This window comes from Chaetodon trifascialis, chromosome 10, assembly GCF_039877785.1.
Source record: "Chaetodon trifascialis isolate fChaTrf1 chromosome 10, fChaTrf1.hap1, whole genome shotgun sequence".
In the NCBI taxonomy this organism is placed as follows: Eukaryota; Metazoa; Chordata; class Actinopteri; order Chaetodontiformes; family Chaetodontidae; genus Chaetodon; species Chaetodon trifascialis.
The window spans coordinates 4,623,827-4,635,759 of record NC_092065.1 but is presented as its reverse complement, the minus strand read 5'-3'; the positions used below and the strand labels follow the sequence as shown (position 1 = coordinate 4,635,759).

General features: G+C 43.1%; 1 protein-coding gene across 2 annotated transcripts in view; it reads left to right on the top strand.

The window, feature by feature from the left end:
• The first annotated feature begins 5,591 nt into the window (after nt 1-5,591).
• Nucleotides 5,592-11,933, top strand: part of LOC139337295 (unconventional myosin-IXAa-like) — a 128,801-nt gene continuing 122,459 nt past the window's right edge. For both annotated transcript variants that reach the window (XM_070971822.1, XM_070971824.1), the window contains exon 1: nt 5,592-5,946. The gene's annotated coding sequence lies outside the window, so the exon portion shown is untranslated. The remainder of the gene's footprint in view (nt 5,947-11,933) is intronic.

The following is an 11,933-nucleotide window of genomic DNA, read 5'->3' as shown; positions in this document are numbered from 1 at the left end:
TCTGAAACTAAAGAGGTGTTCTGCAAAGCTCATTCAGCTTATTTTTATTCAACAGCAAACTAAGCACTCAATATCACACAAACAGTCATGTTCAGTCCCGAATGCACATTTTCTCAAGATTCTTTATTTGAAATCCCATTATAAAAATCAGTCATCGATTTATACATTGGTCAGACAGATATGCAGTACTGCAGCATTGTACAACAAACTTCTTTGTTTCTTGTTTGAGGTTTTCCTCTCAGTTATACAGCCAGGGGTTGCCACAGCCTGGCAGCTTACCTTGAGATTATCAAAAATAATCACATCCTCATATTGTTCTCCGAGGACTGGCGCAGGGAAGTAGAGAGTTGCAGCTGCAACACCGCAATAAACAAGCCATAACACCGCACTGTTTATTCAGAGATGAGGAGTCTACTTGGTTTTGATTTGTTTTGTTGGCCCCAGTGTCCGCTGTGGAGCTGGCTCACAGATCCTCCTGGATCTGCCTGAAGACAGAGTTTATAACTCCTTCACCATATTTATCTTTTAAAGGCCTCTGACACGGGTCTCACGTTGTTCCCACTGCAGGCTGTAATTTTAAACATTTGAACTGAGCTCTAAACATCTATTCTACATCACTTTTAGCAAATAGGCACATTGTTTTGACATACGGGCTTATGGCTGAGTGATGGATGTGAGCTATCCAAGCTCCCCTGGCTTCTAATTGTTTGGTATCTCTGAAGGGGCTTATGTTGTTGTAATCATTATTTAGCTGCCAGTGCTGGAGGTGTGCTTCAGAGGGATTTTTATTGGCCACTATAAAACTCAACACAGTGGCAAAAGGTACCCAGCACCCAGGTGAAATATGGGAGGCTGCCAGCCACAAATCACTATGTGAAGGATGGCACGGATCCACAGATAAACATTTACACAAAGGCAGTCATGCTGTCAAACTCTCCCTGGAAAATTACCCTCACCTGTATTTAGCTACCAGACTTATACAAAGTGAAATAATGAGTCCAACAGCAAAATCACCCTCAGTTCCTTCCATCCAGGTTCTGTGAAAAGTCAAACCCGAACAACTGATGCAACAAGTCATCATTCTGTCCTTCTGTAATACAGCTGTTGGCATGCCCCATTGGTGAAACTAAAGTTAAATAGATCTTCATAGCAGACATTTTATATTTTCAAACACAACTTTAACCGATAGTATTATCAGTCACACCTTTTTATTGCTGGAATTAATAAGCTATCTTAGATAAGACCACTGTTTTGACATCTATATTTCAGTCACTCGTTTTAATTTATCTCCTGCAATGCTAGCTAGCTTAACTGAACACACTAAACACCTTAGCTAAACATCTTGAGCACCAGCCTTTTAAGCTAGCTAGCTTGATATCTGAAGCTAACTTTCACCATAAAACTACTCCAGCCAGTACAAACTATATTAATAATTTCCATACTTCATAAATTCTTATAACATCCACTAAAGCAGTGTTTCCCAACCTTTTTGAGCCACAGCACAAATTTTACATTAGGAAAATCACAAGGCACACCACCAAACAAAAGTGTCACACAAAGTATATTTATTGAAATATAATGAAAATCTAGTCTCAATTTACTCAATTAACTTACTCAGCGTGAAACCTGGGCCTGTTTAGTTGAATACAAAGCTGATATGCTTGCAGGAATCGAAGACACACACATTGAAGACACACAGGAAGATTTCACCTGCTCTAAGCTTTAGAGCACCAATCAGGTGAAATTGGATAATCTTCCACGGCACACCTGATGATTTCTCATGGTACGCTTATGTGCCACGGCACAGTGGTTGGGAAACACTGCACTAAAGCATTTTAGCTGAGAGGGCAAGCTAATAGTCTGTAGCTAGTGTTAGCTAGCTACCAGTGATTAACATCGAGCATCTATCTTCACAGCATCATTTTCATCTTCACGTGAAACCTGTGTAGTATCTGTGTGTGTGTGTGTGTGTGTGTGTGTGTGTGTGTGTGTTTGGAAGTGGTGAAAATCAGGACTTCACCTGACTTTGAAGCAAAAATTTTCTTTCACTTTCAGTTTCTCTGGGTCTATAGGTGACCAGTGTTTCCAGAAAAGTATCAGTCATGTGTTATTTCCCATATTGCCAATAACACATCAGACAAAGACAGTGCCAGGTGAATGTACCTTTTCAAGTGGATTCTATTTCTGTTTTTGGTTTCGTGAGTCATAAAGTCTGCCCAGCGTCATCAGCAGACATAATTAGGAAACCGTGGCACAAAGCAAAATTAGATTAGCTGTAAATGTTGAAATGATGGGATGTCCAAAGGGATCATGGTTGGGAACCGTGACAGGTATCAGACAGTGTGTCATCCCAGATGGGCATGAGATATTAAGGTGTGAGAATATTCCCATTCCTGCATCTGTTTAATGTTTCTGTCATGACTTTGTTATGAAGTGGCACAATATATGGGCTCCACACCCACCTGGTTATTCACACAGACCAATAACTGCACTGACTTTCATCTGGTTGTCTTGATTGACAGACAAATATTTTGCATAATTTAAAAATAAAATGGTCATTAGCAGATCTGTAACCATCGCTGAATGCCCAACAGTCCCTGCTTAGCGTAGCATAAAGACCGGAAAGGAGCAAAAACAACACATTGTTTTTACAATTTTAATGAGATATGGGTTTCATGGTGAGGTTTCGTTATCTTTGGATGGAGCAAGCCTGTTTCCAGTCTTTATGCTATACTCCTAGCGATAGCGCCATATTTACCATTTGAGAGAGTCGCATCAATCTTCTCATCTAATTCTTGGCCAGAAGTCGAATAAACATATTTCCCAAATTGTCAAACTATTCCTGGAATTTGGCATTATTTTTATTCTAAGAAGGTCGAAACAATCCAGCAGTTTTTGCATGTGGATTCTTACTTTACAGTAAAAATATATACAAATGTCACACTCACTAAAATACCAAGAGGCCCCTTTGTTGCTGCTTTCTCTGTTTTGAAGATTTTTTTTCATCCCATCTCAGTTTTCTGGTTGACAGAGGAATCCTGCCGGCCTCCTGGCTACGCTCACCACCATTTCAACCTTTCTAGTCTATTGTCTCCATCAGCCCACCCTCTGCCCTCAGCTACCGTCTCTGTTATTTTATGTGAAGCTCCTGTCATTTTGGACACCAACGCTGGCCTGAACCTGCACGCCGAGGGCCCCTTGACTCGGAGTTGGATTCCAACTTTCAGGGCCGAAGGGAGGATTTCCTTTTCAAAATGTCTGGCTGGTAAATATGTCACCAGGCTGGAAACCGATCCTGTGAAAAACAGGTGGGATGTTTTCAAACCCGCCACAGGAGTGTGTGATCTGCCTCCTCCCTCACACACGCTTGAAGGTAAAGAGTGTTGATCCCCTGCCAGCAGAGTATTATTTGTCAAGAGTAAGCAGCCCTGCAGCAGTTTATCTGAGATCTTCTGCTAAATCTTCTCTAATTAGATTCACCAAATATTCACTGTGTGTGTTATTTCTGTGCACCCCGAAAAGAGTTGAATTTCACTGCACACCCCCACGGTGATAACAAAAATATAACGACACTGACCTTTCAACTGATAAATCCATGCTGACGGGGAGGAGTGTTGTGTGCTGGGAGTATTGACTCACTGAAAGCTTCTTGTCAACACGTCTCAAAGAGGAAAGAACCTGTTACTCATTCTTGAGTATGTCACAGAAATACTCCATCATTTCTGCATAAAGAATGAATCAATGCCAGACACTCACTTGTCACCGCCTCCACCCACACATACACAACTTAAATACATTGTTTGAATCCACCAATGCCATTACAAGTGCGCAAGTTTACCAACAGACAGTTTGTGTGCAAGCCCACGTCTGCCAAATATCAGACTCAAGCATCTGCACTCATATCATAGCTTAGCTAGTGTCAGTTTATCAGAAAAAGGCTGTCACGCTAACAACCTGTGCTAAATGCTAACATCAGCCTGCTAAAATGCTAAAATACTGCTGTTTAGCAGAGATAATATTTCCATGTTAACCATCTTAGTTTAGCATGTTAGCATGCTAGCATTTGCTAATTAGCGCTGAACACAAAGTACAACTTAGTTTTGCAGGTTTTCTATTGGCCAAACTAGAAGTTTTGTCCTGATGGTGGCGCTAGAGGTTAAGAGATCACTAAAGTTCATTCTGCTTGAATGTGTGTATAAGATCTTACATCTTACAGATGTTAAACTATTTCACTAAAAAACTTTGACCTGCTGGTGGCGCTACAGGAAAAGTCAGAGGATCACAAAAGTCAATGCGGATTGACCTCGACCATCAATATTGATGTCAAATTTTGCAGCAATCCATTCAATAGCTGTCCAGATTTTTCACTCAATACCAAACAGGACACTTGAAAAATTTTAACCTGCTTGTGGCTATGCATGAAAAGTCAAGGGGTCATCCTCTGGGGACCATGAATGACATTTAATGGCAGTCCATTCAGGAGTTGTTGATATGCTGGACCACAAGCGGTGGCTGAGCGATCTATAAAAACATCAGGAATTACAGATGTTACAGAGCAGGCCATGAGCGATATTAAACCATCCTGGCATCACAGGGGAATGTCTGTACATAATTACGTCTCTTGGTAACAAGTCTCTGACAGCAGTGGCAATTAAATCCACAATACAGTCATGTTGTGTAGTATATAATTACAAGATGCTGCATCTTCAAGTAACATATACAAGAAACCAGAAGAAAAACACTGATTGTAACTCTGTATATGTTAGAGATTGTGCCACGAAAGAGAAGATCTAGTCTAAATCTCTAGTTTAGAGCAAGTCTAAAGTCTATTCTGATAAAAGGCCTTATCAGATCCGTCCTCCATGTTTCTCAATGCAACTGTTTCAGTCAGAACATCCAACTCAGTCTTTGTGCATCATTTATGTTAAAAAACTGTTTTTATCTCACTAAAGAAAACATTGCATTGTTCCCATTAGAAAGTATTTTAGAAAACCACAGAGATGGCACATCAGTGAATATGTGAATAAATCAAAGAAGGGAATATAAATTGGAACTAGTTTTTGCAGTCTTTCAGTCTTTTGAGCCTCAGGTTTGATTTGTGAGCAGTTATTTTCAGCATAAAAACAAGTAGTATATTGAAATATATGTCATGAAAGTTTGAGGGGGGAAAGCATGGATTATATTTCAACACAGGTAAATACTAAAACGGTTAAAAAAGGTTTCATTTGTAAACCTCACAGACACACGTTTTAAATTATTTCAAATTAGAAATTAGAAATGTTGAATTGACTGTGTGTGTGTGTGTGTGTGTGTGTGTGTGTGTGTGTGTGTGATGGGGAGGGGGTGTCCGCTCCTTTGGCCACACCCCACCCTCCTGTCAGTCATGTGCTGAGTGACACTGCCTGTTATTAAACCGACACGTTCACCCTGGAAAAAAGAAGCCAAATGAAACCCGAACAGATTCTTCACTTGAACACAATCAATGCTTTTTGTTTTGTTTTGTTTTTTAACAGGAGGGTCCTCCCATTATCCCACCCACCCATAACACTGCTATATAGCTCCCACCCTACGGCCCTACGTGGACGCGCAGCGCGAGTACACGCACAGTACGACTGGCAGCGGTTGTAGACGAGAAGAAAAAGGAGAGAGAGGCAGAGCGGAGGGGAGCTGTGGGAGGAAGGACACTCAACACAGAAGCTCCCAGGACTACGGCAGAAAGAGAGAAGGGGGACGCGCAAAACCTGGACCGTATCTGCGGCAGATTTGGAGGTTCGAGCGGCGGGGACGTGGTGCGGACTGTTACGCACGACAGCGTTTCCCTGCGGTAAAATAAGCCCGAGTTTTTTGGACAGGAGGCGCACGGCTTGCCTGCTCTTCCTCGTCAGAGAAGAGGGTTTTATAGCGGGGAGGTCTGCGGAGCAGCTGACTGAAGGCGCACTGGAGGAGGTAAGCCCCCTTTCCTCCCTTAGGTTCCACTCAGTATTTACGTGCTTGCTGTCAGTAAAGCGGACCGGCAGGGCTCGGCGTGGGGAATGTCAAACCTCCGTCTTGCGGCTCGCCCGCTGTCTGTCTGTCTGTCTGTCTGTCTGTCTGTCAGTAAAACATCAGCTGCAGCCTCCTGATCCCTATTCAAACGCAACATCAGGCCGCATAACATGTACTATTGTGAAAGATATGGATCGACGTGGTCAAATTGCTCCCACTCAACCCCCCACCCCCCCACACCCACACCTCCTCCCCACCTCACCCCCTCCATCGCCACCGTTGCTGCCGCCGCCTCGGATAAATGTCACGCTGTTTTCTTACATAATGCCTAAATGTGCAGCTACAGATGTTGCCCCGTGTATGCTGGACGTCACATCTGGGCTGCAGTTCTGTGTGCGTGGAGTCTGACAGTGCAGCAGCAGCAGCAGCAGCAGCAGCAGCAATAAACGTGACGCACTGGTGTAGATGGATGAGCTCGATCCATCCAGAGCAGTGCTGGCTGGGTTCATTGTCGCAGAGGGAGGTTGGAGCTCTGGATGTGTTATGCTGATGCTGTGAAGGCTGCAGGGCTTTGTGTTTTGGGTCTGGTGCTGAGAGCTGTGACGGACCGTTGTGACAATTGTGGTCATGTGTGAGGCTGCTTCCTTAGGGCATGCGTGAGGCTTTTTACTGCCAGACACAAGGATGGTCTGCTGCTATGCATCTAATGTTAAACAGTGGCAGTGTTGCTGTGGATGGAGATGAACGTAGGTGTGTGTGTGTGTGTTGGTGTAAGCTTCAGTGTGATCTCCTGTTGATCACAACAAACAACCATAAACAAACAAAGCAGCTATCGAAGAGACTGAAGCTCCATTAATTCCACTAAAACAACCTGCTGTCATGTATTTGCACAAGTTAAGTAGTCAATCAGCCGATGGACAGAAAATAAATCTGCTATGGGAGTCATTTCTAAGTAACAACGCTCAAAATTCACATATTTCAGCTCCTCAAACGTGAACCTTTGCAGGTCTTGGAGTATTAGTGGGACAAAAAAGCAATTTGAAGATGTCAGCATGGACATTTCTAGTGTTTTATATGACCAAACAATGAATCAGTTACTGAAGCAAATAATCAGATAAACCAATAATGACAGTAGTTGTTGCCACTGTTGTCAATATTTGGTCTGCAGCTGCAGTCTGCGAATGAGGTGAAAACATGTCATCTTTAATTACAGGGCATGTAAAATGAGTGTGACGGCTTTAAAACAGAAAGGACCAAAATTGCTTTACAAAATAAACAGTTTTAATACAGTGAATGTGGAGAAACAACCCAGAATATGTAGAGAAGATAATGACTCAAAGGCACAGAAGAAGAGCATAAATGCTGTAAAGCAGTTAGGATGGATTCACCTATTTTGGTTTTATGCAAATCTGACACCATCACTCAGCTAAGAGCTCAAAAGCAGCAACAAAAAGGGTTTGTTGCCAAGTTGGAGCTGAAATTAGGTTGTGTTTAGTCAGCTGACATGTTAAAACAGGCCTGCATGGCCTTGAACGCACCGGACCAGACCAGCAGTGCCCCGAGGTGTCTGTCCACGAGCCCAAAAGCTTCAAGAGGTGACCCACCCTCCTCCTCCTCCTCCTCCTCCTCCTCCTCCTGCGCCGGCTCTGAAGTGCCTGTGTTGAGCACCAGCACTGAGGAGCCGTGGCTGCACGCAACGAGACTCTGCCGACCCGTGGCAACGCTCATGAAATGCCACAGGGAAGGAGGCAAAGTCATTACAGGTGCATTATTTTGAAATGCCAGGACAGCTGAGAACTGCTGGCCTCCTGCAGGAGACCTGCAGTCCACTCCTCTGACTCCCCGTGTTGCTGGTTCAGTCAGAGGAGATTTCCCTTATTGCGCTGTCAACTTTGCTGACATTAACATTTCAGTCAGGTTATTATGTAAGTGGCAAAGCCCTTGAGAGCAGGACTGAAAACATTGCTTTGACAGCTCCAGCTGCCCAGTGAATGTGCCCGTGAACGCAGCGTGAAAGCAACTCAGAAAGCTTCGTTTTCTGAATGTGTGACAGATGAAGACATCACGGCAGGAGAGGAGCATCCACCCGGTCACAGTCAATACAGACAATATGAAAGCGATCATATACAAGGATACGGGTGGTGAAACAGGAACATCATTCATTTTAATAATTCATGTTGACTGAAAGCCTCTGTTCCCTTTTCTAGAGCGGTTTGAAGACACCACAGATACTTGAGGTGGCATTTTCTTCAGCATGGACACATGTACATGTACATCAACATGTACATCTTGGACTGTCCTTTTGAACCACTTGGGGCCTGTTTTCCTTTGAGACTGCTGTCAGATGCTCAGTCAGTATTTATGAACCTTATTCCCAGAAAGAGGTGAAGCAGTACTCCGTCCTTATGGAGCCGCTCCGCTGAGGTTCAGTGAGACGTTTAAAGGCCTAATATCAGACACCATCCAGGTTCATGTAAGTTTGCCTTGGTGCATTGATGTAACTGAGCAGATCAGAGGGTTAGAGGTTCTTCGGGTGCCTGCTGTTTGGTTTACATGATGTGGACCAAGACAAAAATGATGCATTGCAGCCATTTAATGATAGAAACAGGCTGGAAAAGAGGCAGTTTGTGTTTTAACATTATGAGGGAATAGAGCTTTAGATTCTAGAATAGTTAGAGAGTGCTAAATTCCATCACTTTCAATGAGAAACACTGAATTCAGCTGCTTTTGCACTTTCTGATATATATATATATATATATATATATATATATATATATATATATATATATATATATATATATATATATATATATATATATATATATATATATATATATGCCACCTGAAGGACGGCTTACTTAACGGTTTGATGAACAGCAGATGGATTTAATAGCAGTTCAGTCTCTCAAATCACATATCTAATGTTACCAAATTTTGTCTGCTTTGAGTCCGTTTGGAGACTGACTGGGAAGCAGATTTTCAGGTGGTCTCGATCTGGTTTTTTAGTCCGATTGACAGATTTCACACCAGCCTAAACAAAAAGAGTTTGTTTGAGCCAATTCAGACATGTCAGACGTGAATGTAGCCTTGGTTGAAATAGCCAGCCATTGTCTCCTAAAAGTTCTGTTTGTATAGCACTGAACTGTTTTCCCAATTATGTTGTGGCGACAAACACAATCGCAGGCAGGATTGTGTTCCTAAGCAACGTTTTTTGCAGTGGATGATGCGCCGCATTTATGTGCCGCAACGGAGTCACAGGAAGGAGTCTGGGCTTCACATCTGTGGTTACGTTCAGGCAACGAAAGCAGTTTGGTGACAGTTAGGAAAAGGTTGTGGTTTCAGTTAAATGCTGATAATCATGTTGTGTCTCATGTCACTGCAGACTGTTTCCAGCATCTAAACAGAAACATAAAAAGTTTAATACTGCTGTAGTCATTATGAGCAGTTATTGGATATTTTGGCAGAAAAATGGTGAAAATCGCTTGCATCAATGACATTAATTAGCATTTTGGCATTACGTCACCTAATTAGTTGCACATAAACATGATCTCCAGGAGACACGGGTTGCCAAAGCAGAGAGTGTTTGTACAAAGAAATGTCAAGTGGATTATTGATTTCTGAGCAAAGTAAAGACATGTTTATGAAGTCAAGCTGTACGTTTACAGTCAGCGTGGCTTAACTCTGCTTATTGTCTTGCTTAATGGAAAAACAACTGGCCTGTATGATCTCATAGCTGACCTTTTTCGTGCTGACATCCAATCACTTTTCTCACAGATTTATCATAAGCTACAAGCTCTGATGATCACGTCTGTATCAGATCATGGACGTAAGCTCATCAGCAGATTGAGGGCGGAGCTCAAGAGCGTCTCCTGTAAACTGCTGAACATCTTTCCAGTCCACGAGCCCACTGACCTGCATTTCTGTTTTGTTCCTCTGGAGCTGATGGCTTTTAGAAAGATGGTTTTTGTTCTATGTGACTGATAGCCACCGGATCCCAGTGTCCTCGCTCGAGCAGTCAAATCACACTCAAACCTGCTGCTGCGATGCTCAAGGCTCCATGTAAGACAATACCAGGATGAGGTCAATGTCTCACATACCGTGTCAGAGCTGCTATATGCATCTCTAACCAGGTGTATTTATAGAGCCGTCCACAATAGTGGTGGAGGGGGTGGTGGTGTGGTGTGCGTGGGGCGTCTTAAATAGCATCTGTCTTTGTCCTGACACAGACGTGAGGATTTGAGAAGATACTACAGCAAAGTCGTCCGGTTTCCATTGTTGTCACTGGCGTTTGTCAGAGAAAATTAAAGTTTGATGAAATCCCAGTAATGTCATTAATCAAATCTGTTATTTTGGGACAAAACACTTTTTTTATTAACTGCTGCGAAGATTGCTGGATCAAGGAGTAATCACTGTGCATCTCCCTCAAACCTTGCTGCAGCTCAGACTGCAGCAGGCAGCTTCGTCATTTTATCAATTTAAAAGGCAAAGAACCTCTTTCTTATTTTGTGCGGTTAAATCATCTGTGATGTTTATTATGCACACTGGGATGAATATTTGTACTTTTTAGTTGTATGCTTCTCTCAGCCTTCATCATCTGCTTGTAGTGCAGTTAGTGATTTCCCAGAACAACTCCCATAGACTGAGTATGATGTGGTTGCACTGAGCTGTGGGTTCATGTGTTGATCGGGTGAGCTGTGATTGCGGAGTCATGTGGCTGCAATGCATTCTGGACAACTGAGGCCCTGTAAACGGAGTAATGTGCATGTCTTCCTGTTCTGTGTGTATTAATCCGCAGCTGAAAATAGTCCCCACAAACAGCAAAATATAACATGAGCAGCTTTTTGATGTTTCTTTTATGGCTGCTGCACTTTGACCACATCTGGCCATGTTTGTCCTCAAGGATTAGACGTGTCCACTATTACTCCTGACAAACACACTTCAGCGTGCACTGGCACTCAGCTTTATTGAAAAAATCTGGCGTTTGAACATCTGAAAAGGATCCTGCATACTTCCTGAACACCATTCAGTTGAACCATGAGCGCTAACACGCCAGTGCTGTTTCTGCTGCTGGTCGAGGCTGCTGAGCGACCTCTGTGACGCTCATGTGACACGAGGACTGAAAGTGGTTTGTCACAGTGTTGATGACTGACTCTGATAGAGCCTTTAGTGTTTAAGAAGTCCATCATATTGACCACAGTCTGAACTGGACGAGGACACCCTCACACAAACACGCCTGCACCTTTTTGAAGCCTTTATCCGTAGTCGAAGTTAATTCATGAACACGTTTTACATATTCTTTAGAGAATAACACTCAAAGAAACTCTGTCCTAAACAAAAAACGACAGGCGGCATGAAATCTTACCTCTCTCTTATGCAGCTGTCTGACGGTATTAGAATCGCTTTCACTTTTTCCACAGTTCCTTCAAAGGAGTAGCAGCGGTATAATATGTGTCACTGGCGCAGATTGTTAGCATGATAGCAGAGGTCCTTTTGATTCTTAGCGGGGCGCTCCTGTTTGTTATTCTTTCAGCTGTTCAAAGCCGCGTCCTCTGTGAATTTCTGCATCCATTATCGCTCCTCACATCTCTTCGTATTATTTATTTAACCTCATTCTATGGCTGTGGCTGCATTAGGCACAAAAAAAAGATTTCTTCAAATAAACATGTCCTTGTTTTGTTGCTGAAGTTTTTTTTTCTCGATGGGGAGAGTTGGAGCACTCGATTGTGCTTCTTCAACAGGCAGCAGCTGGTGAGGGCATGGATCAGTCCCCTGGCACCGCCCGGGGCAAAGAGCAGCCGGCAGCATCGCCACGCTCCACTCCGTCCTGCTTGGCCGATCATAGATGGAGAGACGGGAAGAGAAAGTTTGACAGGGAACAGGGATGATGAAGAGGGAGTGCAGCCATTAATAGACTGTGAGGGATTCCTTTTAAATCAAGCAGCCAGCAG